The sequence below is a fragment of the Schistocerca cancellata genome, chromosome 10, assembly GCF_023864275.1.
Source record: "Schistocerca cancellata isolate TAMUIC-IGC-003103 chromosome 10, iqSchCanc2.1, whole genome shotgun sequence".
NCBI classification, from domain to species: domain Eukaryota; kingdom Metazoa; phylum Arthropoda; class Insecta; order Orthoptera; family Acrididae; genus Schistocerca; species Schistocerca cancellata.
The window spans coordinates 57,985,098-58,012,055 of NC_064635.1; the positions used below are offsets into that span (position 1 = coordinate 57,985,098).

Here is a 26,958-nt window from a genome sequence, read left to right on the forward strand (position 1 = left end):
TTTTTTGAAATGTAACGTGGGTCGGATGCTTCTAAATCCAACAGCAAACACTCCTGATTATCACAATCTTATTGGTATGCAGTTGTTAATGCTGTTTTAAATAATATAAAGAACATAATATATAAAAATTTCTCTAAGGTTACAGCGGATTGAGTGCTTCACAACGGTTAAAATGGTTCTATATAATTTGTTCTGCCTAGTTGGTGAGAATATAATTTGTATAATGCAAATGTCGAAGAAAAATAAAAAGAAATAAGTCATACAATGAGTGTAGTGAAAATAATTTGCAATATGTAGAGGGGAGTGATATACTGTATCTGGATGTGTAATACATACTATGTAGCATTGAGCCGTGCTCTCTCCCAACTATGCGTTTTCGTAAACTTCGCTGTCTGTCTGCGTTTGGTTTCCCGCCCTTGTTGCGGTTACGTCGTGGTTCTTCTTCCTTCTACGTGTGGCAGCAGAGATGTGTATCGATATTTGCGCCGTGTACCATCTTTGGTTTGGTGCATACAGTTTCCGGCTAAGGGGTCTGGAGGCGGTAGTCGGCTGTTGCCGACGAGGGAAGTTACCTGCGCTCGGTGCAATCGGCTGGGGCCGCTGGCAGCCCCTGCGCAGCGTCGGAGCGCGTGTGGCGCTGTCCGGTCGCTACGAGCTTCGCGGTTCGCCGACCCAGGACGTCAAAGTTGAGTAGTGGTTTCAACTACCCAAGCCACATCTATTCATGTTGTGGTGATTCGCTTCGGTGGTTTGCTGTTGGGGAGGTTTTCCGGTGAGCAACACCGAGTAGTTCTACTGCTGAGATTTACCCGCCAAGCGGTGCAATTAACTATTTTGGTCGACTACGATTTCAGTGCACCAGTGGAATATTGTGCCTAGTGGCCGTTAGTGTTCCGGTTACTTGCCCTGGGCTAACGTAATTTCAGGCAGCGTCCTTTCCTCACCCGTTGTCGCTGTCCAAGATGGTGTGTAATTTTGACAGCTAATACATACGGAGCGGCAGGCAGTCGGTCGGTTGGTGCGAACCAGGGAAGACATCTCCGCGCGCTGCAGTCGCCTGGGTCCGCCGCCGCGCCCTGCGCAGTGTGGCAGCGTGTGTGGAGCTGTCCGATCGCTAAGAGCTTAGTGGTTCACCGACCCAGGACGTCAAAGTTGAGTATAGTTTGACAGCTAATACAGACTTCATATTCCAAGCAAGTCGTGTGTCGGTCGGTCGGTGGCTGTCCCCTGGTGGGCTTCCGACGGATCAAGTGTAGTTGGGTTCGCCACCTGTCTCGCCTAAGTGAACGAGGGCAGACCGACCTCCATGGAGGCTTCTGAGTCCCACGGGTGTTTAATTATCTGTTTTCAGCTGCTTAAAATTTAAGGCTTATGGTTATTTTTTCTTTTTCCTCGAAGATTTTGCAAAATTCTTTAATTTATCTTTAAGCTTAAACACTGCGGCTTTCTGCCTTTAGAAGTTTATGGTAATATATTTTAAAATTTTCAAACTTAATTGTGGCCTTTAGCCGTTTGTATTGCACCTTGTATATGCTCGTTCTATCTACATTACTGTGATGTTTTTTTATTATTTTATCGCTATTGTAATCACTTTTGAATACATTATTGGAGTAGCAGTGATCAATGAGTTACAAATATTTACTATTAAAAACAGTCTTGATCACGATTTATTTATTAAGGTGACCGGTTTCGACCACTACTGTGGTCATCTTCAGACCTACAAGCCTTACACAAAGCTTTAATTAGAGGGCTACATACATTAAAGAAAATACATAAAGCTACAAAACGATGAATTACCAATGAGTAGGAACCTCTTTCTCACGTCTTACTATATATAATGGAGGCTCCGCCTACTTCTGATGGCATGATGTCATTACTAACCAATGAGTTATAAGTAGAATAACAATGTAAAATTTCTTAGTTAAAAGAACATTGGCGTGAAATAAAAATAAACACACACTAAGCTTATTAAACAGCTATTGTCAATTAAGAAGCGTTAAAAATATTTAAATATGTAGGAAAATGAACTTCGGTTTGGCATTGCATGGGTTGGCCTCTCAAGGCCTGTTAGTGAACCATTTGGGACCACTGGTTGCCATGGTGAAGTTGGACGCCGTTCCAAAGATGAGGCAGCAGGCTTCTTTCCGCTGAAGTCGTTGTAAAGTCGATAGGCGAACTAGTGGTTGCCATGGTGAGGACAACAGCCAGTGCAAAGATGTGGCAGCAGGCTTCTTTCTAACAAAGTTGTTGCGAAAGTGGAATGGCGAAGACTGTCGCGTCAGGCGATGTGTTACTGAGCAGCAACATGTCTTTATTGAAACGATTTTCAATGAGTGGGCTGCAATAATCTTTAGCTCACATGAATACTACATGCTGCACAAATACGATACGAAGTAGTTGTCCATATTTATGAAATTTTGTCTATGAAGTTCGTATGTAAATTACATGTGACAATTTGTAAAACGCATTGCTATTCGTTAAGTTGTATGCCAGTCTTATAAACAAATGAAAATAATGGAAATGGAAGGAATTTAAAAATAATACTATCAGCCGTAGTGTCAAAAATACGACTTGAAGGTCTGAAGATGACCACAGTAGTGGTCGCAACCGGTCACCTTAATAAATAAATCGTGATCAAGACTGTTTTTAATAGTACATTTAGCTATTTTAATCATTTTTTTAAAGATTTCATGTTTGGAGGCCTTCAACCGTGGAAGAGTTGCATTCGTTAAAGGTCCGGCTAGGTGCCGCTTTGGATGTAAAGGTTATTAAATTACAATAAACGACAATTAGGAAAACTGACCTCAACCTTTGGCCCTTTGCACAATCCTATTACCTGTTCTGCCCAGCGGGTTTAAGGCCTGGCCAGACAGAATGCGGCCTTCAACCGCAGCCGGCAGGCCGCACTGTTGAATCGCTCGTTACTGTATGGCGGCGGTGACACAAGAGTGCGGCTCTGACGCACCGGCCGCCGCCGGGTTGTCACAGATTACAGATTCGCCGCAAGCTGGAGCGGCTGCTTGCCTCCGTTGGCGCGCTCAACTGCTCTGTGGTCACACTGGAAGCAGCGGCGTGAGGCGGTTTTTGTCTTGCAGCTCGTAGTGCATGCACCATGGACACAGAAAGACTTATAGAGGAGGTGAGAGAATACAACTTTTTGTATGATACACGCGATCCTGATTTGGAGGTAGAATACTTTTGCCCTCGATATATTCTTGGTAGAAAGCTGAATTCTCAGAAATAGTGTTGTTACTGTGACGTCCATAACTTCCAATATCAACTACTGTAAACTCGTAGTATGGATCAACGATCGCCAGGAGAACCAGCGAAAAGAATTGTTTGTAACAGAAGAATTGGCATCGACTATCCTTCGGCCATTTTAACCTGATATGCTTTCCGTCTATGCTTCCGAGGCAGTTCGGAAACCCCCAAAGTTCTAGAAATCCTTCTTCAGATTTCTTCCACATCTCTGTTGTAGGAGTAGGTAAATACTTGGGTTGTAGAACACTCCATATTGCCTGGCACACTTGTTTCAGAATTTCTGAGACTGTTGAACGTCCTAACCGAAAAGATAATGCTATGGTCTGGTAACTGTCGCCTGTAGTCAAGTATGTTGAAAAGATTAAAATAAATTATGGCGATAGAACGAATAGATAAGTTAACGACCAAAGATATATTTGTTTAAATTCAATGACAATGTTATGAATACAATGAAACAAAACAATCTATTAATTGGAAAGTTCTCTCTAGCGGGACATACGGAACTAGATGTTACTATCGTTTGCTGTATTCGTAAACACTGCAGATAAATTTATCACTCCACTCGTAACTACGTTGTAGGATAGCACTTTCTTCCTCCGAACCTTTCATATGATACAGCAAAACTGAAATGGAATAAATTATATGACTTCTGTTTGAAGCACAAAGAGGCCCAAATGGTAAAACTTACCTCAAACAAATGGCTAGTCTGTGCCTTGTATCAACTGGCTTTCTCCAGTTCGTTGTGCACTTCTCGGGGATACATTTTATCAGGCGATGCAGTTTCTCGAAACATTCTCGCGACATACGAAATTATTTGAGGAACCTATCTTCGTCAGACTCTAGATCAATACACAGACGATGGTATTCTCCTAAGCTTTCTCTCTTGCTATCAATGTTGTGAACCCAACATCTCCTCCTCTCGGTGCCATTTCGTATCGCTAGTGCGAGCTACTCATTCCCTCGCACAAAGATAACGTATCCCTCGTGAAGCTTGCAAATCGTCTAACGCCCAGACAATCGCGCTACGCATGCAAGCTTAACCTTCCGTCGGGCGCGGCTGTTCAAATTGATACACCTCGAAGTTTACTGTAAATTATTTGTCAACGAGTGGCAGCACTGACGCCTACTCGCTAGTAGCTAGCCTTTTCCGAATGCTTGTCATTGTTGTGTGCTCCAGTGTCGATACGACTGCTCTGTTGTCGGTATATGTGCTGATTGATCAGTTTGATACACTGCGCCCGTTCGTGTTGCATTTCAACAATTCATTTCTTTGGTTATCAACATAACTTAGTAAGTAGTACAATGTTAATATACAATGTGTAATGCACTTATTTTCTTTTTGGACCGTTTAATCGTCAGTTAAGAATGTTTGAGTATCAAATTGAAACACTGCGCCTGACTGCGTTATTTTATAGGAGTTTTATCATTTTAGATGTCAGGCTACAGTAAGACGTACAACCACCTTAACCCAAATCATGTTGCAGAAATACAAAAAATGTTGTTCGAAGAGGATAATGATGAAGTTCAAGACGATTTTGAAGATGAAGTAGACACAGATTGTGATGACGCAGTTGAAGTTCGGCAGGAAGATTCAGTAACAGAGGAAAAAGACAGTGAAAACGACGAGGAAGTACTTGAAGAAAGCCAGAATTATTATACTGGAAGGGAGAAAGAGACAAAATGGAATAAAGTTCCACCATCGCAGTTTCAGGGCCCACAATATTATTCGAAAATTACCTGGTCCTATAGGTGCGGCGAAAGCACTGAGAACGCCTTTGGAATGTTGGAATTGCCTCATAGATGACGTTTTGTCGATTATAGTTCTGTATACCAATCAGTATACTGAGAGCATCAAAGCTTCTTTTCAGCGAGAGAGAGGCGTAAAACCTATAGATATTATTGAATTAAAAGCTTTCATTGGTCTTCTGTTTTTGGCTGGTATTAACAAAAGTAACAGACAAAGCTTAGAAGATCTGTGGGGAAGTGATGGGGATGGAACTGAAAAATTTCGTCTCGTTATGAACATAAAACGTTTCAAATTCATCATACGGTGCCTTAGATTTGACAATCGTGTGACTCGCGATGAAAGGACAAAATTAGACAAGATAACAGCGATTCGGGAAATATTTTCTCTGTTTGTACAGAATTGCCAGAAATCCTACACCCTCCGAGAAAACGTTACAGTAGATGAGATTCCATGGAAGGTGCAGTTATCGCCAATACATACCTAGCAAACCAAACAAATATGGAATTAAGATATATGATCTTGTGGATTCCCAAGTATTTTATCTCTATAATCTGGAAATATACGCTGGGCTGCAGCCAGAAGATTGCACCACTTTAGCAATAAACCTTCAGATGTTGTTCTGCGACTATGTGAACCAATTTATCAGTCAGGTCGAAATCTGACAGCAGACAATTGGTTTACTAGTATTGGTTTGAAGCCAGCCATTGTAACATTTTACAATAGCACCAAAGGTGGAGTCGACACTACAGATAAGTTGACCGCTTCATACAATGTAGCAAGAAATGTGTGCCGTTGGCCTATGGTCATATTTTTTGCAATGATCAATATGAGTGGAATCAATTCACAAGTAATTTACTATGGCAACAACGAGAATTTTATCCGAAGAAAAGGATTCCTGAAGCAACTCTCACATGCGCCTGTTCTACCTCACTTGGTTCGTAGATGCTTGGACACCTCGGGAATTCACAGAGATCTTCAACTGCGGCTACAACAATATAGGCCAACGTGTGAAGCAGAAGACACAAGCAGAAACGAAGAACAAGGGACTGGGATCAAGAGGGAAAGGTGTAATATCTGCACAGGAAAAAAAGACTGACAAAATATTGTTGCAAAATGTGTCAGAAGCCTATCTGTTTGATACAGATTGAACCTTTTTGTTGTGAATGCGGAAAAATTCCGCATTTGTTACCACAGTCAAAAAGTGACGATGAAACAAATGAATGAGTTGTAAGATTGTTGTTCTGCTCCAGTGTCATAATAGCCTTTCTGTAAAGATAATTGTCATTAGTAATGTGTTTTATTAGTGAAATATAATAAAGAAGCAAATGAAAAAGCGACGTTTTTACCATTTGTTACTGAAGCCCAACATTGACGATAAGAAATCTGACTGATGAATATTTCTACTGCAGTTGTGCCCGTATGTCATCTTTGTCTTTGTTTAGATATATTTGTCACTTATAATATGTTTTGTGAACAGAATTTAATAAATGATCACGTGAATAAACGGTGTGATCAATTTGATACACCGCGACCGGCCTCGCTGCGACAAACACCGCGCCCGACAGAAGCCCAATAATGGGGTTCGGCCCCTTGAACGGGGTAGCATTCATCTCACGCTAGGTGAGGAGAACCGTACGTCATAGCGACGGAACACTATGTCATCGTGACGTAAATAACATAAATCGACTACATGAGTGCGTATATCGATCTTTGCGGTTGTACCGATAACGTCAAAGCTAAATGTAAATACATTTGTACAAACGAAGTGACGGGAGTTATCTGTTACGCTCATCCCAGTTGAATTAATTATTAAGCTGTAATCCCAACAATTTGGGATGGTATAATGTGTTTCAGGAACATAATGAATGTCTGAACGACGGAACCATAACGAAAGTAAAAAAAAAAAAAAAGCTTTTAGTCAATTTTTTTTTTAAATTCGATGAATCGTGCATAAATCGTGTGGATAGAAACTTGAAATAATTAATTATTAAGCTGCAATCCAAAGAATGTGGGATATTATTGTGTGTTTCATACGAATATCTGAATGAAGGAATCATAACCATAACGAAAGTGTCTAGGCATTTTTAGTCCGCTTAATCGTGCATAAATCAAGTGGATAAACACGTGAAATTGGGAGAAATTAAAGTGTTTCGTATTTTTATAAAAGCCAATGAGTTGTATATAATTCATGTGGGCGGAAACGTTAAACTGGGAAACTGAAGTTCGAAGTAATTCCGAATGTTACTGGAAATATTAAACCATCTAGTTCCATTTAATTTTGCCTTCATGTTGTAAATCAACAAAGAACAATGAACAGTGCACAGTCGATGTATACAGAATAGAGTTGTGGCGATTCGTGAATGAGTCGTTCATTTGAACGACTCTAAATAAAGAATCGTAAGAATCGAATCGTGATACGGACGAATCGTCGTTCAAAAGAATCGTAAGAACGATTGTGTGTTTCCGAGTCGTGACGATTCCATGTTCCAACGATTCATCGATTCTTAGTACGCTATGCATCGAAGGCAACTTCCGAATCATGCCGAGTCGTGCCGAATGATTACGATCGCCAGATGGCAGTCAAGTGGAGGATGCGTGTGAACAAAGGAAGCTCGGAACGAACAAACGAAGTTCGTGGGCCGTAATATTACTCGTGAAAACCGAGCTGATATTTGGCGGTGGCTGACGGGAACGCCTCTATGTAGCGAGCGTAAAGGCATTTCCCATTTACTATCCCTATATAGTGCACATACGCGGATTCGTATCATCCTACGTTTTTCTGTGCTCTTTCCAATTCCACATCACCTTATATTTCACAATAAAGCAACTGTCAGCCCTCACACACTGCAAATTTAGCTTAACTTTTGTTTCGTCGAAATACAAATCATAGGTATTTTGTTTTTAATTTGTCTGACAACTTGCTTCTGCCACTACTATTTATGTGAGAAGACGACATACTTCTACAGTGTAGGATACAATCGTATACAGCGATATTACTTCACTGCTAATTTGCTAATTCTGTTAGTTCCACCAGTGCCGCCACTAAATGGCTGTCGCACTAGACCAATATTACAGAGCCTATATAGAGAAAATGTAGGCTGTCTAACCAATACCTTTCTTGGCGGATCGCCGTGTAATACCGTTTTTAAACAAAAGCTTTTTAATTAATAATTTCAAGTTCGAGTTTTCGAATGTTATCGTGGTCAGATTCATATTAAATTTTAGTGAAGTAATGTCGTTGTATACGATTGAATCCTATTGTTTAGAAGTATGTCGTCTTCTCACGTAAATAGTAGTGACAGCGGCAAGTTCTCAGACAAATTGAAAGCAAAATACCTATGCTTTGTACTTATAGGAAAGGAAAGTTAAAGCTAAATTTGCTGTGTGGGAGGGCTGTCAGCTGCGTTATGAATTACAGGGGTGATGTGGACTTGGAAAGACATCTTAGCACAGAAAAACTTAGGATGATATGAGCCAAACCACGTCTGCCTCACTGCTAGATTTTGTTACTATAAAACAGACGTCTGTAGTTAGATACGTTCAGGCCACACAACCAAACTGACATTCCACGCAATTTTGCACCACCTTCCGCACAAATCGACTCCTCTTTCCTGGCATAGTGAAATAAAACAATAGATGCAATCAAATCAAACGTGACCTTTCAACAATTAAGGCAGTACACGTATAAATCGAAAATCACACTTGTAACGTCATATGCATGTTTACTCATAAATAAACTATTTCTGGCATATCTTATCATGACAGTTCGATTCTAACCCCATTGACAATTTTAGACATGCCCTGCCATCTGTGAGTAAGATGTAGAACTTTTTGCATTCCGTAAGAATCGTGTCATCGCAGACTAGAATGAATCGTGAAAGAATCGTGAACGAATCGTGGGAATCGATTCGCAACGTGAGATTGAATCATAGGAATCGAATCGGGAAAGAGAATCGTGTTGCCCACCTCTAATACAGAATGCACACAACAGTCGACAGGACAACTCGTGAAACTCACATGATGACGCGTGCCTACGTCACGTTGACGTAGGGCTCTGCTCACCTAGTGTGAAACGAATGCTACCCCCTTGCACAGTGTTAACAGCTGACGCAGCCCCTGTGGCGCCCCTGGCCGCTGGCTGGCCCGGCCTCCCGCTGCGCCGTCCGCCTCAGCGGCAGGCCGGGTTCTGTCTGGCCGACGGGTTTAGCGGGCGTTATCAAGCGTGTCGGTCGGTGATGGCACAGGGAGGAGGCGCGGCGCGGCTCGGCGCGGCGGCCCGCTCATTCCCAGATGAAGAAAGCCCGCGGCGGCGGCCGGTCGGCGAGGACGGCATGTGGGTCACGGCCGCGCCGGCTCGATATTACACCACACGTCCGAGCTGACTCACCGCGGCTGCCAACCTCACACACACGGCCTCTCCACAAAGTCCCGCTATCGTTTTCAAAAAAAAAAATCATACGCCGGGAGTCCATTAATTAACGCGACATTTCTGTCCTCTGCCAATTTCGGCTAAAAAAAAATGCGGAATGATTTCTGGTACACCGTGGAATATTCCCGATTCAGTCCCCAAAGTTTCACGAAGTTCCGATAGACGGCGGCGCCATACGTAGCTTTCAAAATGCCGTCTGTAACGGAGGAGCGTTCCACGCAGAGTGTTTCTTTCGACGGAAAACCACAGCAGCGCAGTGCCGCTTGCAGGATGTCTACGGAGACTCGGCAGAGAACAAAGGCACGGTGAGTCGTTGGGCGAGGTGTCAGTGATCACCGCAAGAAGGTCGCGCAAACCTGTCCGATCTCTCCAGTTTGCCGGCCGGCCGGCCGCAGACAGGTGAGACTCCTGCATGTCGGAACGCACGGACACTCTCACTCGAGGTGATCGCCGCACAGCAGAACGCCTGTCTTTCTAGTGCTAACACACTCGTCTATCGGTCAAAAAACTTAATTGCACTTTTCTCCCTCGTCCACCCTACAGCCCGGATCTCTCACCTTCCGACTTTCATCTGCTTGGCCCAATGAAGGATGCACTCTGCGCGAAGCAATACGTGGAACGATGCAGAGGTTAGGGATGCAACGAGATGTTGGCTCCGAATTCGACCAGAAGGATGGAACCGTGCGGGCACACAGGCCCTCGGAGTAAAGTCGGTACGGCCGTCGCATTGAACGGAGATTATGTTTAAAAATACGGTTTCCTAGCCACAACAGTGGGAAATAATTTGGTGTATTGGAACCCTAATTAAAACCGACATGGTGCCAGAAAAAAAGTGTGTAGCATTACTTACTGAACGCCCCTCGCAACTTGCAAACTATTAGAGATATAGTAGCATTGCGGTTTGCTGTTAAGTGTTTACCAACTCTCAAGATTTTTTTCCTTTGCCAGTTGCTGCAGAGTGTATAGAAATGGCAACAGAGCAGGAGACTGCGCAACGCGCCATCTAATGAGCAGACTCTAAATGTTTTGACAACGCTACGGCTTGACGCTAGTGTGGGGGTATGAGGGGGGGGGGGGGGAAGAGGCGCATGCAAAACCAAATATAAGCGGCAATGAGTTGGTTAAAAAACTTTATAGAGACACAGGCAGTGTCAAATACCTTCCTCGAAGTGGGCGTCTCCTGCTACCACAGATCGAAGAGCTGCACCCGTCCATCATCTGCCGGCGTGATGGTGCAATTCCACACTGGAGTTGGAACATGTGGGGTGACATTTCCTGACAGATTGGGCAGACGTGACAGTCCCATCACATGTCAACCTCCCCCCCTCCCCCGTCTTCTTCCGACTGTCACTCTATTAGACGTCTTACCGTTGGGTTAGGTCGAGGATCTCCTGTCCTTGGGGCACGAGTCGATGAAGAGTCAGAACTGTTTGAGGCTGAAATCCTGATCTGTACATGGGCAAAACTCTTAATATCGCCATAACGTTCTACGACCGACGACTGGAGCACATACTGAAATTCTAGGATAACAAAAACAGAACTTCGAGAGCTACTAAAGCTAAACAACAAATCACGGTCTTCTGTCTGTCTCTTAATAGTTTCCATGTTGTGATTTTTTTTAAATTATGGACTTTATGGGATCCTGTACTTCAATTATCACCTAGAAAAAACTATGACCCAATTTTTTTTTGTTTCTTTGTAGGTGCAGCACATCAGCAGTCGTGCTTCACACTGAAATGAACGCCCCACTGTGGCGTAGCCCGCAGCTGCAGCTGCCAAAACAAAGACAGCGCAGCGCATTGATGAAGGGGACTCTTAGGCGGTAACATGTTGTCAAATGCAGCGGAAACGTTCGGCTTGGTCGGCCCAGTCGACACTGCCAAAGGAGTTACCTCGATTGCCTGACATAGCTGCACCGCAATAGGTGCTACCGAAATCGAATTACCGCACGGTACTTCACTCTTACCAACGGGCTCCGCCGTTTAGCTTTGCCTCCACTAGCCGCGCGCTATGGTACACTGGTGTAGGATTTCGGTGTCCGAACAATAATTACGTCTCTTCATTTTTTCGAGATGATAACTGAAATTTTGTGACTACCCCTCACGCACGACCCTGATGGTCTGTGGGCCGAAAGACGTCGTATAATACACACATCAAAAAAAGATTGCATCACCCCGGTTCCCAGAACTCCTGAAGATAGACGTCGACTGTGCATATTTTATCACAGACACAGTCCCTTTGACTCTTCAGAGACGTCACTAAACCCGCCCAAAGATGTAAACAACCATGCATGAGCAGCGCCTATTAGACGGAGGGGGTCGACAGCCGATCAGTTCCAGTCATTCCACCAGGGAGGGGGTACACGGTTCGTGTTGTTTGTAGTTCAACCACGCATACATGGTCAATAATGCTATTCGATCGCGTTCGCATTGTTACTTTGTGCCAGCAAGGGCTCTCAACAAGGGAAATGTCCAGGCGTCTCGGTACGAACCAAAGCGATGTGGTTCGGACATGGAGGAGATACAGAGAGACGGGAACTGTCGATGACATGCCTCGCTCAGGCCGCCCAAGGGCTACTACTGCAGTAGGTGACCGCTACCAACGGATTATGGCTCGAAGGAACCTTCACAGCAACGCTACCATGTTGGATAACGCTTTTAGTGTTACATTAGGCTGCATGAAGCGCAACTTCACTGCCGATGTCCATCTTGCAACCACGACACCATGCAGCGGGTACAGATGGGCCAACAACATGCCGAATGGACAGCTCAGGACTGAGATCACGTTCTCTTCACCGATGAGTGTCGCACATGCCTTCAATCAGACAATCGCCGGAGATGTGTTTGGAGGCAACCCTGGCAGGCTGAACGCCTTACACACACTTTCCAGCGAGTGCAGCAAGGTGGAGGTTCCCTGCTCTTTCGGGGTGGCATTATGTGGGGCCGACGTACGCTGCTGGTGGTCATGGAAGGCGCCGTAACGGCTGTACGATACGTGAATGCCATTCTCCGACCGCTAGTGCAACCATATCGGCAACATATTGGAGAAGCATTCGTCTTCATGGATGACAATTCGCGCCTCCATCGTGCACATTTTGTGAATGACTCCCTTCAGGACTAGACTAGACTAGACTTCAGGACTCGTCTAGAGTGACCAGCATGTTCTCCAGACACAAACACTATCGAACATGCCTGGGATAGATTGAAAAGGGGTGTATATGGACGACGTGACCCAGCAACCACTCTGACGGATCTACGCCGAATTGCCGTTGAGGACAATCTGGACCAAGAGTGCCTTGATGAACTTGTGGATAGTATGCCATGAAGAATACAGGCGTGCATCAATGCAACAGGACGCGCTACGGCGTATTAGAGGTACCGGTGTGTACAGCAATCTGGACCATCACCTCTGAAGATCTCGCTCTATGGTGGTACAACATGCAATGTGTGGTTTTCTACATCTGCATCTACATCTACATGATTACTCTGCAATTCACATTTAAGTGCTTGGCGGAGGGTTCATCGAACCACAATCATACTATCTCTCTACCATTCCTATCCCGAACAGCGCGCGGGAAAAACGAACATCTAAGCCTTTCTGTTCGAGCTCTGATTTCTCTTATTTTATTTTGATGATCATTCCTACCTATGTAGGTTGGGCTCAACAGAATATTTTCGCATTCGGAAGATTCAAATGGTTCAAATGGCTCTGAGCACTATGGGACTCAACATCTGAGGTCATCAGTCCCCTAGAACTTAGAACTACTTAAACAAAACTAACCTAAGGACATCACACACATCCATGCCCGAGGCAGGAGTCGAACCTGCGACCGTAGCAGTCACGCGGTTCCGGACTGAAGCGCCTAGAACCGCACGACCACCGCGGCCGGCCATTCGGAAGAGAAAGTTGGTGACTGAAATTTCGTAAATAGATCTCGCCGCGACGAATAAACGTCTTTGCTTTAATGACTTCCATCCCAACTCGCATATCATATCTGCCACACTCCCGTATTACGTGATAATACAAAACGAGCTGCCCTTTTTTGCACCCTTTCGATGTCCTCCGTCAATCCCACCTGGTAAGGATCCCACACCGCGCAGCAATATTCTAACAGAGCAATAAAAAGCGCGGAAATGATATTTATGTTGATCTCTATTCCAATTTTCTGTACAGGTTCCGGAACTCTCGGAAGCGAGGTGATGCAATTTTTTTTTATGTACATAAATCTTTATCAGTAGCTCTTGGCAGTGAATCGTGATGTTTTATCAAATATTTGTAAGTTTTACGGAACCATCTTCTTCATTTAAGAGTGTGTAGCCCGTGGATGTGATAATCTCTTTAGTAGTTGTTTGGCTACGTCGACTTGCTGCTAGTTGTCACCCAACGTCTTCTCAAATTGCGCCTGCCATTTGTCTCACCTCTACAGCTTTGCCTCATTGCTGCACTGACCAAGTGAAAGCAGACATCGGTAAGCACATTGTGCCATCGCCCCTGTTGTACTTACCGACATGGTCGAATCCGTTTAGCGATTTCGTCGGACCCGCCTCGCGCCGCCAGGAGACACGAATACGATATACTGCAGTGCCTGTGTTATTCTCAATTACGTTGCACTGCAGCGATTACAGCCGTTATGAAATACGTTAAATGTATTCGCAGTTGCGAATATGGACAACCACCAGCTTTAGAATGGAACGATGACAACGATAATTTGTGCCTGACCGGGACTCGAACCCGGATTTCCCGCTAGTCGCGAGCGGTCGCCTTACCATTCGGCTATCCGTGCACGACTCACGGCCAGACCCATAATTCTATATGTCGTCACCATGCGTCAACAACCTGTATATTCCCGCACAGCTGCAGGCGACCTTCAAGTAAAACGATTCACCTGTACGGGAATACGCCCTTTTCTCGCGTCTCACTGTACATGATGTTATACTCAACCACCTGTCGGACGTCCGCCCCGAACGAATTCAACGAACAATATAAGATAAAAAAAAAAAAGTGGGCAGCGGAAAGGAATGTCAAGCTAAGGGCCCGGGTTCGATTCCCGGCTGGGTCGATGACGCATAATGAAAAGACTTCTCGATTCTAGTCCCGCATCAGACTATTCATCGCACATTCATACAAAGCGAGAAATAAGAATCCTTTAGCACATACAGACAGGTGGATTTTTTTTTTTTTTGCCTAATTACAACTTGGCGGACTGGGCAGATGGGATAATTTGCAGGCATGTCGAAGTCCCATGCTCTGAGATCAGATATCTCCATCCAAGTAGTACAGAGATCACTACTCCAAATAATTAGTTCAGGATTCTTTACCGTCTGTGTAACTTTTACCTTACAAGTTTGGGATTAAATGGTTGGGAGTTAAAGCTACCGATACGAACAATATACATTTGCAAACAGGGATACAACAGCAGAATGACAATATTTATTTTGCAGGAATATTATTTTTTGGAATGTAGATTGTGCTGAGACTTACCTGTAGCGTGGCCCAAACCGGCTTCTAAGTAGTTAGGTTGGAAGGCTACCGTTTCGTTGTGAGTTAGCGAAGCCAGCGGATCTCATGCCATGATAACCATGTATTATACGCATACATTACTGGATGCCTTTGACTGGCTATGTCCGCTGTGTTGTTGACTTTACAGGTAGAAGAGGATAAATATTTTCCAAGGGAACCTCCCCATCGCACCCCTCTCAGATTTAGTTATAAGTTGCCACAGTGGATGGGCCTTGAAAAACTGAACACAGATCAATCGAGAAAACAGGAAGTAGTTGTGTGGAACTATGAAAAAAATAAACAAAATATACAACTGAGTAGCCCGTGTGCGCAAGATACGCAACATAAAGGATACTTTCAGCTCCGGAGCGCCGTGGTCCCGTGGTTAGCGTGAGCAGCTGCGGGACGAGAGGTTCTAGGTTCAAGTCTTGCTCCGAGTGAAGATTTTAATTTTTTATTTTCAGACAATTATCAAAGTTCAGGCACTCACACAAAATCAACTTCGCTCTCCAAAATCCCAGGACATGTTCAGATTTGCTTGGACATATGCAGGCTTTGACGGTCTGCACACGGAAAAACAGGGAAAACTATGCGACTGTGAAACTGTTGGACTCATTTGTTGCAGTTTATGTGACAGACTCGTATGTTTTTTTGGAGTGATTATCACATCCACAAGAAAACCCAAATTGGGCAAGGTAGAAGAATCTTTTTACCCATTTGCCAAGTGTACAAGTTAGGTGGGTAGACAACATATTCGTGTCATGTGACGCACGTGCCGTCACCAGTGTCGTATAGAATATATCAGACGTGTTTTCCTAAGAATCGGTTTATCCATGACCTTGCGATCAAATGTTTTCGGTCCCCATTGGAGAGGCACGTCGTTTCGTCTACTAATCGCACGATACTGCGGTGCGGTCGCAAAACACATACACTAGACTTATTACAGTGAACAGAGACGTCAATGAACGAACGGACAGATAATAACTGTGAGGTCGCAAAACACAGACACTAAACTTATTACAGTGAACAGAGACGTCAATGAACGGACGGACAGATAATAATTGTCTGAAAATAAATACACTTTTCACTCGAGGGAAGACTTGAACCAAGGACGTCTCGTTCCGCAGCTGCTCACGCTAACCACGGGACCATGGCGCTGCTGAGCTCACACTATCCTTGATGTTGCCTATCTTGCGCATGGACTACTCAGTTTGTATATTTTGCTTATTTTTTTTTCATAGTTCCACACAACTTCGTGTTTTCTCGATTGATCTGTGTTCAGTTTTTCAAGGCCTATCCACTGTGCCAACTTCTAACTAAATCTGAGGGGGGTGCGATGGTGAGGTTCCCTTGTTAGTGTAGTTCAGGCAGTAAGAGACTACTTCATATTTTGCGTCTGTTGTGGGCGAACAGCACAGAAAAACAAGCCTCTGGCTGGATGGCGGCGGCTGGAAGTAACAGGACGTGTATTACACGTGTACACTGCGGTAACAAAAGTCACGGGACACCTCCTAACATCGTGTAGGACCTCCTTTCGCCAGGTGTACTTCAGCAACTCGGCGTGGCACGAAGTCAACAGGTCGTTGGCAGTCCCCAGCTAAAATACTGAGCCACGCTCCTTCTACAGTCTCCTTAATTGCCAAACTGTTGCCAGTGCAGGATTTTGTGCACGAATAATCCTCGATTATGTGCCATACATGTTCAAAGGGATTCATGTCGAGAGATGTGGGTGGCCAAATGATTCGCTCGAAATATCCAGACTGTTCATCAAACCAACTGGGAACAACAGTCACCCAGTGACACGGCGCAATGTCATCCACAGAAATTTTACATCTACATCTACATGGATACTCTGCAAATCACATTCAAGTGCCTGGCAGAGGGTTCATCAAACCACTTTCACAATTCTCCATTACTCCAATCTCCTAAAGCGCGCAGAAAGAATGAACACCTATATCTTTCCGTACGAGCTCTGATTTCCCTTATTTTATCGTTGTGATCGTTCCTCCCTATGTAGGTCGGTGTCAACAAAATATTTTTGCATTCGGAGGAGAAAGTTGATGATTGGTATTTGGTGAGAAGATTCCGTCGCAACGAAAAACGCCTTTCTTTTAATGTTTTCCAGCCCAAATCCTGTATCATTTCTGTGACACTCTGCCCCATATTTCGCGATAATACAAAACGTGCTGCCTTTCCTTGAACTTTTTCGATGTACTCCGTCAGTCCTACATGGACATTCTAAAAGAGGACGGACAAGCGTAGTGTAGACAGTGTCCTTAGTAGGTCTGTTACATTTTCTAAGTGTCCTTCCAACGAAACGCAGTCTTTGGTTAGCCTTCCCTACAACATTTTCTGTGTGTTCCTTCCAATTTAAATTGTTCGTAATTGTATTACCTAGGTATTTAGTCGAATTTACGGCTTTTAGATTACACTGATTTATCGTGTAACCGAAGTTTAACGAGTTCCTTTTAGTACTCGTGTGGATGACCTCACACTTTTCGTTATTTAGGGTCAACTGCCACTTTCCGCATCATTCCGATATTTCTTCTAAATCGTTTTGCAGTTTGTTTTGATCTTCTGGGATCCTTGTCTGCGAATTTGGCTGTAAACGGTCTCCGAGTAGCCCGCCATAACCATTTCCCAGTCGATGGCCGGTACAGCTGGACCGCAGTGCCGAGTCCATTCCACATAAACACAGTCCACACCACTATGGAGCCGCCACCAGCTTGCACAGTGCCTTTCTGACAACTCTGATCCACGGCTTCGTGAGGTCCGCACCACAATCGAGCGGTATCGCCAGCTCTTACCGACAGGAATCTCAATTTATCTGGCCGGGCCACGGTTTTCGTCTTCTGACGTCCAACGATTTGGTCACGAGTCCAGGAGAGGCACTGAGACGATGTCGTGCTGTTAGGAAAGGCTCTCGCGTCAGTCGTCTGCTCCCATGGCCCTTTAACGCCAGATTTCGTCGACATCGAATTCTGCAGTTATTTCACGCCGTGTTGGTTGTCAATTAGCACTGTCAACGCTACGCAAACGCTCCTCTCGATAATGATCGAAACAGAAGAAGTGAATTAAAATTTGTGCACCGGCCGGGACTCGAACCCAGGTCTTCTTGCTTGCTAGGCAGAAATGCTAACCATTACACCACCGCAGCACGATGGTCAACATTGCTGCACGAACTACCCGAGCTGAGTACCCTCCCCAACACAAACTTCAATTCGTATCTTCTGCTTATTTTCCGTCACACTGTCGCTACTGCCAGGACTCTCCGACATTGGAATGGCACCCCGGCGTTGGACGTAATGGGAAAGATCTACAAAATCACCTACGGTACAAGACTTTCCCATTACGTCCAACGCTGGGGGGCTATTCCGATGTCGGAGAGCCCTGGCAGTAGTCACAATGTAAGGAAAAATAAGCAGAGGATATGAATTGAAGTTTGTGTTGGGGAGGGTACTCAACTCGGGTAGTTCGTGCAGCAATGCTGACCATCGTGCTGCGGTGGTGTAATGGTTAGCATAACTGCCTAGCAAGCAAGAAGACCTGGGTTCGGGTACCGGCCGCAGCACAAATTTTAATTCACTTCTTCTGCTTCATTATGGTAGCGCTCGATCATTATCGTAGATAATGAAGAGACTTGAATGTCTCAGGGAAACATTTAATTATAAGCTTCGCTCTCGGTCGCTGCGTTCTCCGTGGAGAGTGGTAATGCCTGAAATTTGTTACTCTCAGCACACTCTTGGCTCTGTGGATCTCGGTATAGTGAATTCCCTAACGATTTCCGAAACGAAATGTCCGATGCATCTAGTTCCACCTATTATTCCGTGTTAAAAGTCATAATTCCACTTGTTCGCCCATAATGACGTCGCAAACCTATTATCATGAATCACTTGAGTACAAATGACAGCTCTACCAACACACTGGCCTTTTATACCCTGTGTACGCGACACCAACGCTATCTGTATATGCGCGCGCATATCGCAGTCCCATCACTTTCGTGACCTCAGTGTACATACCGACTGGTTGTGGACTCACCTGTGTGTGAGACGAGGCGGGCCAGCTGAAGCTAAGCAGAAGCAGAGGGTGGGCGGCGGTGGTGGTGGTGGTGGTGCGGCTCGTGCAGCAGCTGGTGTACGAGATGAGGGAAGCCAACGTCCACAGGGTCAGGCGCGCACGGCTACCTGCAGCACACAGCACGGGCGGCGCACTATTAATACACACTGCCCGTCAAACCAGCCACTCGTGCTTTACTTCATCCAGCGCTCTGCGAAACACTGAAGCGCGCAGTGCCACATATTAAGACTGTCTTCCGAACCTCAAAAACAAAAAACAAAAAAGGCGAAGCGTTCCCCTGCTGGTTGGTTGGGTTGGGGTGTAAAGGGACCAAACTACAGCGCCTTCAGTCCCTTTTGCGTCATGCAAGCAAATCGTGAATTCTTTACAGACGGATGGAAAAACTGGTAGAAGCCGACCTAGGGGAAGATCAGTTTGGATTCCGTAGAAATGTTGAAACACGTGAGGCAATACTGACCCGACGACTTATCTCAGAAGAAAGATTAAGGAAAGGCAAACCTACGTTTCTAGCATTTGTAGACTTAGAGAAAGCTTTTGACAATGTTGATTGGAATACTCTCTTTCAAATTCAAAACGTGGCAGGGGTAAAATACAGGGAGCGAAAGGCTATTTACAATTTGTGCAGGAGGCAGATGGCAGTTACAAGAGTCGAAGGGCATGAAAGGGAAGCAGTGGTTGGGAAGGGAGTGAGATAGGGTTGTAGCCTCTCCCCGAAGTTATTCAATCTGTACATTGAGCAAGCAGTAAAGGAAACAAAAGAAAAAATTCGGAGTAGGCATTAACATCCATGGAGAAGAAATAAAAACTTTGAGGTTCGCCGATGACATTGTTATTCTGTCAGAGACAGCAAAGGACTTGGAAGAGCAGTTGAATGGAATGGACAGTGTCTTGAAAGGAGGGTATAAGATGAACATCAACAAAAGTAAAAAGAGGATAACGGAATGTAGTCGAATTAAGTTTGGTGATGCTGAGGGAATTGGATTAGGAAATGAGACACTTAAAGTAGTAAAGGGGTTTTGCTATTTGGGGAGCAAAATAACTGATGATGGTCTAAGCAGAGAGGATATAAAATGTAGACTGTCAATGGCAAGGAAAGCGTTTCTGAACAAGATAAATTCGTTAACATCGAGTATACATTTAAGTGACAGGAAGTCGTTTCTGAAAGTACTTGTATGGAGTGTAGCCATGTATGGAACTGAAACATGGACGATAAATAGTTTGGACAAGAAGAGAATAGAAGCTTTCGAAATGTGGTGCTACAGAATAATGTTGAAGATTAGATGGGTAGATCACATAACTAATGAGGAGGTACTGAATAGAACTGGGGAGAAGAGGCGTTTGTGGCACAACTTGACAAGAAGAAGGGACCGGTTGGTAGGACATGTTCTGGGGCATCAAGGGATCACCAGTTTAGTACTGGAGGGCAGCGTGGAGGGTAAAAATCGTAGAGGGAGACCAAGAGATGAATACACTAAGCAAATTCAGAAGGATGTAGGTTGCAGTATGTATTGGGAGATGAAGAAGCTTGCACAGGACAGAGTAGCATGGAGAGCTGCATCAAACCAGTCTCAGGACCACCTCCACCACCACCACCACCACCACCACCACGACCACCACCAGCACAAGAACAAGAACAACAACAAATCGCAAGGTAAAACAATTCCCAAAAGGAGCCGGGGGAAGTAGAAGGATGTAAAACTAACTGGGAACCACACCGAAAGAGAAAATGAAAGAATCGAACCAGAAGGGGAAAACGTACACTAAAGATAACGTAGTGGAAGATACTAAAATAATACAGCAGATCGCATGGGCTGGCTTATGACGACTCTGCAACACACTAAAATCTCCAGCCTAAAAGACATGGCGAGATGAACACACATAGAGACAAGACGGACACCAAGGCAAACAAAATGCACAGAAAGGGTGAGGGAGGGTGAAGGTCTGGGAGCGGAGGGCAGACGCCCAGCCTTAGATTGTGAGATAATATCGCCCCTCGCGAGTAAAAAGTAGAACAACATCAGCCATTGAGGCACTGTCTCCCAACACTGTTGGCAGTATGGCGGGAAGGTTAAAACTCCGCGGCACAACGGCAAAAATGGGCAGTCCAACAATGTCTGGACGACAGTCGTAGGGGAGCCACAGCGACACCGAGGTGGGTCTTCTAGAGGGCGGAAAAAATGGCTGAAATCGAAATAAGTGTCCGAGGAATAGAAAAGCAACTCAAATCACTCAACAGAGGATAGTCCACTGGACCTGACGGGATACCGATTCGATTCTACACAGAGTACGCGAAAGAACTTGCTCCCCTTTTAACAGCCGTGTACCGCAAGTCTCTAGAGGAACGGGAGGTTCCTAATGATTGGAAAAAAGCACAGGTAGTCCCAGTTTTCAAGAAGGGTCGTCGAGCAGATGCGCAAAACTATGGGCCTATATCTCTGACATCGATCTGTTGTAGAATTTTAGAACATGTCTTTTGCTCGCGTACCATGTCATTTCTGGAAACTCATAATCTACTCTGTAGGAATGCATTCCGGAAACAGCGATCGTGAGAGACCCAACTCGCTTTATTTGTTCATGAGACCCAGAAAATATTAGATACAGGCTCCCAGGTAGATGCCATTTTCCTTGACTTCCGGAAGGCGTTCGATACAGTTCCACACTGTCGTCTGATAAACAAAGTAAGAGCCTACGGAATATCAGACCAGTTGTGTGGCTGGATCGAAGAGTTTTTAGCAAACGGAACACAGGTTGTTGCTCTCAATGGCGAGACGTCTACAGACGTTAAAGTAACCTCTGGCGTGCCACAGGGGAGTGTTATGGGACCATTGCTTTTCATAATACATATAAATGACCTAGTAGATAGTGTCGGAAGTTCCATGCGACTTTTTGCGGATGATGCTGTAGTATACAGAGAAGTTGCGGCATTAGAAATTTGCAGTGAAATGCACGAAGATTTGTAGCGGATAGGCACTTGGTGCAGGGAGTGGCAACTGACCCTTAACATAGACAAATATAATGTAATGCGAATACATACAAAGAAGGATCCTTTATTGTATGATTATATGATAGCAGAACAAACACTGGTAGCAGTTACTTCTGTAAAATATCTGGGAGTATGCGTGTGGAACGATTCGAAGTGGAATGATCATATAAAATTAATTGTCGGTACGGCGGGTGCCAGGTTGAGATTCATTGAGAGAGTCCTTAGAAAATGTAGTCCATCAACAAACGAGGTGGCTTACAAAACACTCGCTCGACCTATACTTGAGTATTGCTCATCAGTGAGGGATCCGTACCAGGTCGGGTTGACAGAGGAGATAGAGAAGGTCCAAAGAAGAGCGGCGCGTTTCGTCACAGGGTTATTTGATAAGCGAGATAGCGTTACGGAGATGTTTAGCAAACTCAAGTGGCAGACTCTGCAAGAGAGGCGCTCTGCATCGCGGTGTAGCTTGCTCGCCAGGTTTCGAGAGGGTGCGTTTCCGGATGAGGTATCGAATATATTGCTTCCCCCTACTTATACCTCCCGAGGAGATCACGAATGTAAAATTAGAGAGATTCGAGCGCGCACGGAGACTTTCCGGCAGTCGTTCTTCCCGCGAACCATACGCGACTGGAACAGGAAAGGGAGGTACTGACAGTGGCAGGTAAAGTGCCCTCCGCCACACACCGCTGGGTGGCTTGCGGAGTATAAATGTAGATGTAGATGTAGGTGACCACGTGTTAGCCAAGCACGGCCGATGCGGACCCGGCAAAGGACAACAGGGTCCCTGCGAGTGGCTCGCACGAATGACTGCCACACATTCAATGTCTCCTTGATGACACGTAGTTATTTGTTGACCGTACGTCAGTCAGTGTCCCAGATCGCGAAAACTTTACGAGGGAAGACCGATCGAAGATCAGTCTCCGGCAGGCCGATCTCCAGAGTTGGTTTACTGGTACACTGTTTGGCCAGGCTGTCAGCAACTTAATTGTCCGGGATCCCCACATGCCGTGGGTCCAAATGAAGGTTGCTGAACGTCCACCGTTGTCGAGGGCACAAAGAGACTTCTGGATAGTCATTACCACAGGATGGCGACGGAAGCACCGGTCGAGAGTTTGCAGGGTGCTTAAGGAGTCACTACAGATGTAGGACTCACCGGCGCAGGAGCGGATATCCTCAAGAGCGCTGTAGATGTCCAGCAACTCGGCAGCGAAAACACTGCAGCCAGCCGGTAAGTATATCTCCAACGTGAGCGTAGGCGAAGCCAACAAAACTGTCTACAGGGTGTAGAAAAATATCCGCTACCAGTCACTATAAAAGGTTATTTATTTGTCACACGAGCGGTTTCGGGCTTGCGCCCATCCTCAGGTGTTTGTACATTCATGTACATGTTCATACTGTTGGAGATCACTGTATAAATACAAAAAAGATTATTTGCTGGTGACTACACAGATACAAGTGGGACAATTGTAGGTGGTAAGGCAGCATTTGACGAAAATATTTCTGTACTTACATAAAGATGAAGCACTATTGTTACAGTTATGCTGTGGTGATAGTTTTGCCACTTAGTTGCACATTTATTGTCATTTTCACGTCCATATTTCAGTTTTACCAAGTATAGGTTCATATTTCACGAATACGATGTGCACTCGTGAAATACACTATGTTTACATACCAACATGTGGGCTGTGGTCAAAGAACTTAGATGTAAAAATGTTGCTCATTCATAGTTCTAGCTGTCATTTTTTAATCTGTAATAGCTTTGAGTAATTTCATATATATATAACATTATTGTACTTCCTAGATGTAAGTTCTCCGACAAAAATGTGAATAGAAAAATTTCATAATATGTGTCAAGAAACGTCGCAGTCTATAACAGCTTTTTAAATTTCTATATATGCAACACCCCTGCACTTCCTGTGGCTAAGTTCTTTGAAGTTTCTGAATGAGCAACATCTTTACATCTCCTACATCTAAGTTCTTTGACCGAAGCCCAGATGCTGGTAGGTAAACATAGTGTATTTCACGAGTGCACATCATAATAGTGAAATATGAAGCTATACTTGGAAAAACTGAAATATGGATGTAAAAATGACCATAAGTGTCTAACTAAGCGGCAAAACTATCACCACAGCATAACTGTAATAATGGTGCTTCATCTTTATGTAAGTACAGATATATTTTCGTCAAATGCTGCCTTACCACTTACAAAAAAATGGTTCAAATGGCTCTGAGCACTATGGGACTCAATTGCTGTGGTCATCAGTCCCCTAGAACTTAGAACTACTTAAACCTAACTAACCTAAGGACACCACACACATCCATGCCCGAGGCAGGATTCGAACCTGCGGCCGTAGCGGTCGTGCGGTTCCCGACTGTAGCGCCTTTAACCGCTCGGCCACTCCGGCCGGCTACCACTTACAACTGTCCCACTTGTATCTGTGTAGTCGCCAGTAAATAATCTTTTTTTGTATTTATACAGTGATCTCCAACAGTATAAACATGTACATGAATGTGCAAACACCTGAGGATGGGCGCAAGCCCGAAACCGGTCGTGTGACAAATAAATAACCTTAATTGCGACTGGTAGCGGATAATTTTCTACACCCTATAAAGGAACAGACACGGAATTCGACAGCATCCACTATGGACAAAATTCATACACTGTCTACACGCGATCCATCGGTGTAGACTATTTCTGAGCCTCGGAACTCGCCGAGGATAGGCAAAAGGCGCCCGCGGACGGCCTCTGGTGGAGCCGAGCGTTCGGTGCCTCTCCTACTGTGGGAATGAGACGCGGGAATGCGGCTTCGCTGTTCCAGGCAAGCATCTACTGGAGGTGGCTTACCGCTGCGTTTTCGTAACCTGTGTCTTGTGGAGCACTGTGGCGAGTGTCTGTACAGTGCAGTGTGGGGTTTTCCTTGTTCTGGACGAAGGGGTGGGAGAGGCTGAAACCCGTTGCCGGCACACAGCCTGCTCCTCCCGAATAGCGGCAAGGAGGCCGGCAAGCTTAGGGTCTCCATCCGACGGACGAATCATATTCAACAGTGACACGCGCGCCTCCCTTCATGTGACACGGCGGAGAAGTTTGGTATTTAATCCAGAACACAAGTGCAAAGACTTGTGATAACGAACTTCTCGATACCATCTCTAAAGACCTTACCGGCCAAATATCGGCAGTGAAAATTTTTCACGGCCAGTATTCTAGCCGGTTTTCCCCGGAATCGAGCGCCACCGCACAAAAGCCTGCGTAAGCGAACTCTGCTACGGAAGAGTGTCACCTAAATCTACACACCGCAGGCCAGTAAAGAAAGTGTCCGTCGAAAAACGGCAACTTTTCGTTTTTCACTGAAAAAATACTTGCGCAGTGCCCCAACTCTCATGAAAAATCTAACGGAATTTACTGCCAACAATAGTTACTTGAAATTTAAAGGAAGCATATACAATTTCAATAGTAGGTTCAATTCTTTAAGTCGAGTTTCCACGGTATTGCATTTTTAGTTGTGCCACTGTTCTCGCCGGGGGTGCGATATGAAGAGTGGAAATGTCAAACGTTCTAAGTGCCTTTAAAAAAAAACACGTTTCCAGTGCTACTGTTTTCTCGGTAGCCTGTTCCATGTCCCTAGTCTTGTTGGAAGTGCCAAATCGTGGAGAAAATCCTTCAAACATAGATTAGTAGCGCGGTTGGCGGACATTCTTTGTACTAGCACTGCTGCTTTGCTCTGGAGTTCGAAGAGTCATGCGTCGAGGTCTCCTCTACTTTAGAGGATGAATTGTTTATGTCGAAAGCTGAGTCCATGAAGGTTCTTTTACGTATCAATAAACTATGTATGTATTATGGAAGGAGATAAACTGGGTTAAAAATAATAATGACTGTTGGAGAAGTGAGCTGACAAAAAAAAAGTGTGACTGACATGTTATGAAAAGAGAGAGAGAAGGGAAGGAATTCCTCAACAGCACTGAATGTTCTACTGTAAAGTTTGCAAAATATGATGTCATGAATGGAATTGTGTAAGAAAACGAAGACTACTGAAAGATTTTTTTCCTTGAGTTTAATTTTTTGTTACTCTCTTGTGAAAAATTTTTAAAGATATGAAAAAAGGATTTTGTTGACTACAGTTCTACTAGTTAATACATTATTGCTTTATTTCCATATTGTAGTATGGAGGCTGAAGCACACTCTTCAACTAGTGTTTGCTTAGAAACAAATTTGGCACACATAATATCTAAAACCCTCTCTTGAACCATCTCTTCCTCTTCCTTACGAATTATCTTTCATCCGCAAGGAACTTTACCTCTCTCTTTGTTAAAAATAATAATAATTCAGTTTAGTGTTGTGACTAAAAGGAAACGGGCTATTCACAGGCATCAGTAGCGTACCACGGGTAAGAAAAATCGTAAAATTGTCATCAACCCGACGGCCAGTTCGGGCACTAATGCGCTACTACTAGGCATGCGTCTTACTGGAGGTGGAATTGCCTTGCCTTCCTTCGCTCTTCGAACTGACTTACCGAGCCAGTTATAGGGGAGCAGACAACAAAACAGCCACTCCGAGGGATAGAACCCGAGTGCTTTGCTCCCGTAGTCTCGCACTTTATCACAGAGCCGGACGCTCGGAAAATAGATATCTTTGGCGGGATGGCAAAATGTAATCAGGCTCGACGCGCCCACGCAGCCCGGCCGCCTCGGCTCGTGTGACGCGACGCGGCCTCGATTCCCTCGCGAGGTGGCGTATCGAGTGGCGCCCGCGCGCCGCGCCGGACCGTCTAATCGCATGCAGCGGCGCCGCGACCGCGCAGATCGATACTGCACTGCGGCGCCGACATCTAGCGGCCGCCGCGCCAACTACTCCCAGGGGTGCCGTTGCCTGCTGCTGCAGTGGGGTTGCCAATGGCCGCGGGCGGATCTCCGCTGTAGTGATGGGGAGCTCGTGAATGAGTCGTTCAAATGAACGCTTCACTCCTG

General features: G+C 45.0%; 1 protein-coding gene and 1 non-coding gene across 6 annotated transcripts in view; both read right to left on the minus strand.

Annotated features, from left to right (window-relative positions):
- LOC126106560 (kinesin light chain) overlaps positions 1-26,958 on the minus strand; it is a 421,865-nt gene that overhangs the window by 309,726 nt on the left and 85,181 nt on the right. For 2 of the 5 annotated variants that reach the window (XM_049912901.1, XM_049912902.1), the window contains one exon: positions 18,975-19,120. The exons of the other annotated variants lie outside the window; for them this stretch is intronic. The gene's annotated coding sequence lies outside the window, so the exon portion shown is untranslated. The remainder of the gene's footprint in view (positions 1-18,974; positions 19,121-26,958) is intronic. 5 annotated transcript variants of the gene reach the window in all.
- On the minus strand, positions 18,021-18,093 carry Trnaa-agc (transfer RNA alanine (anticodon AGC)). The gene has a single exon. It is a non-coding gene; the product is annotated as a tRNA-Ala (tRNA).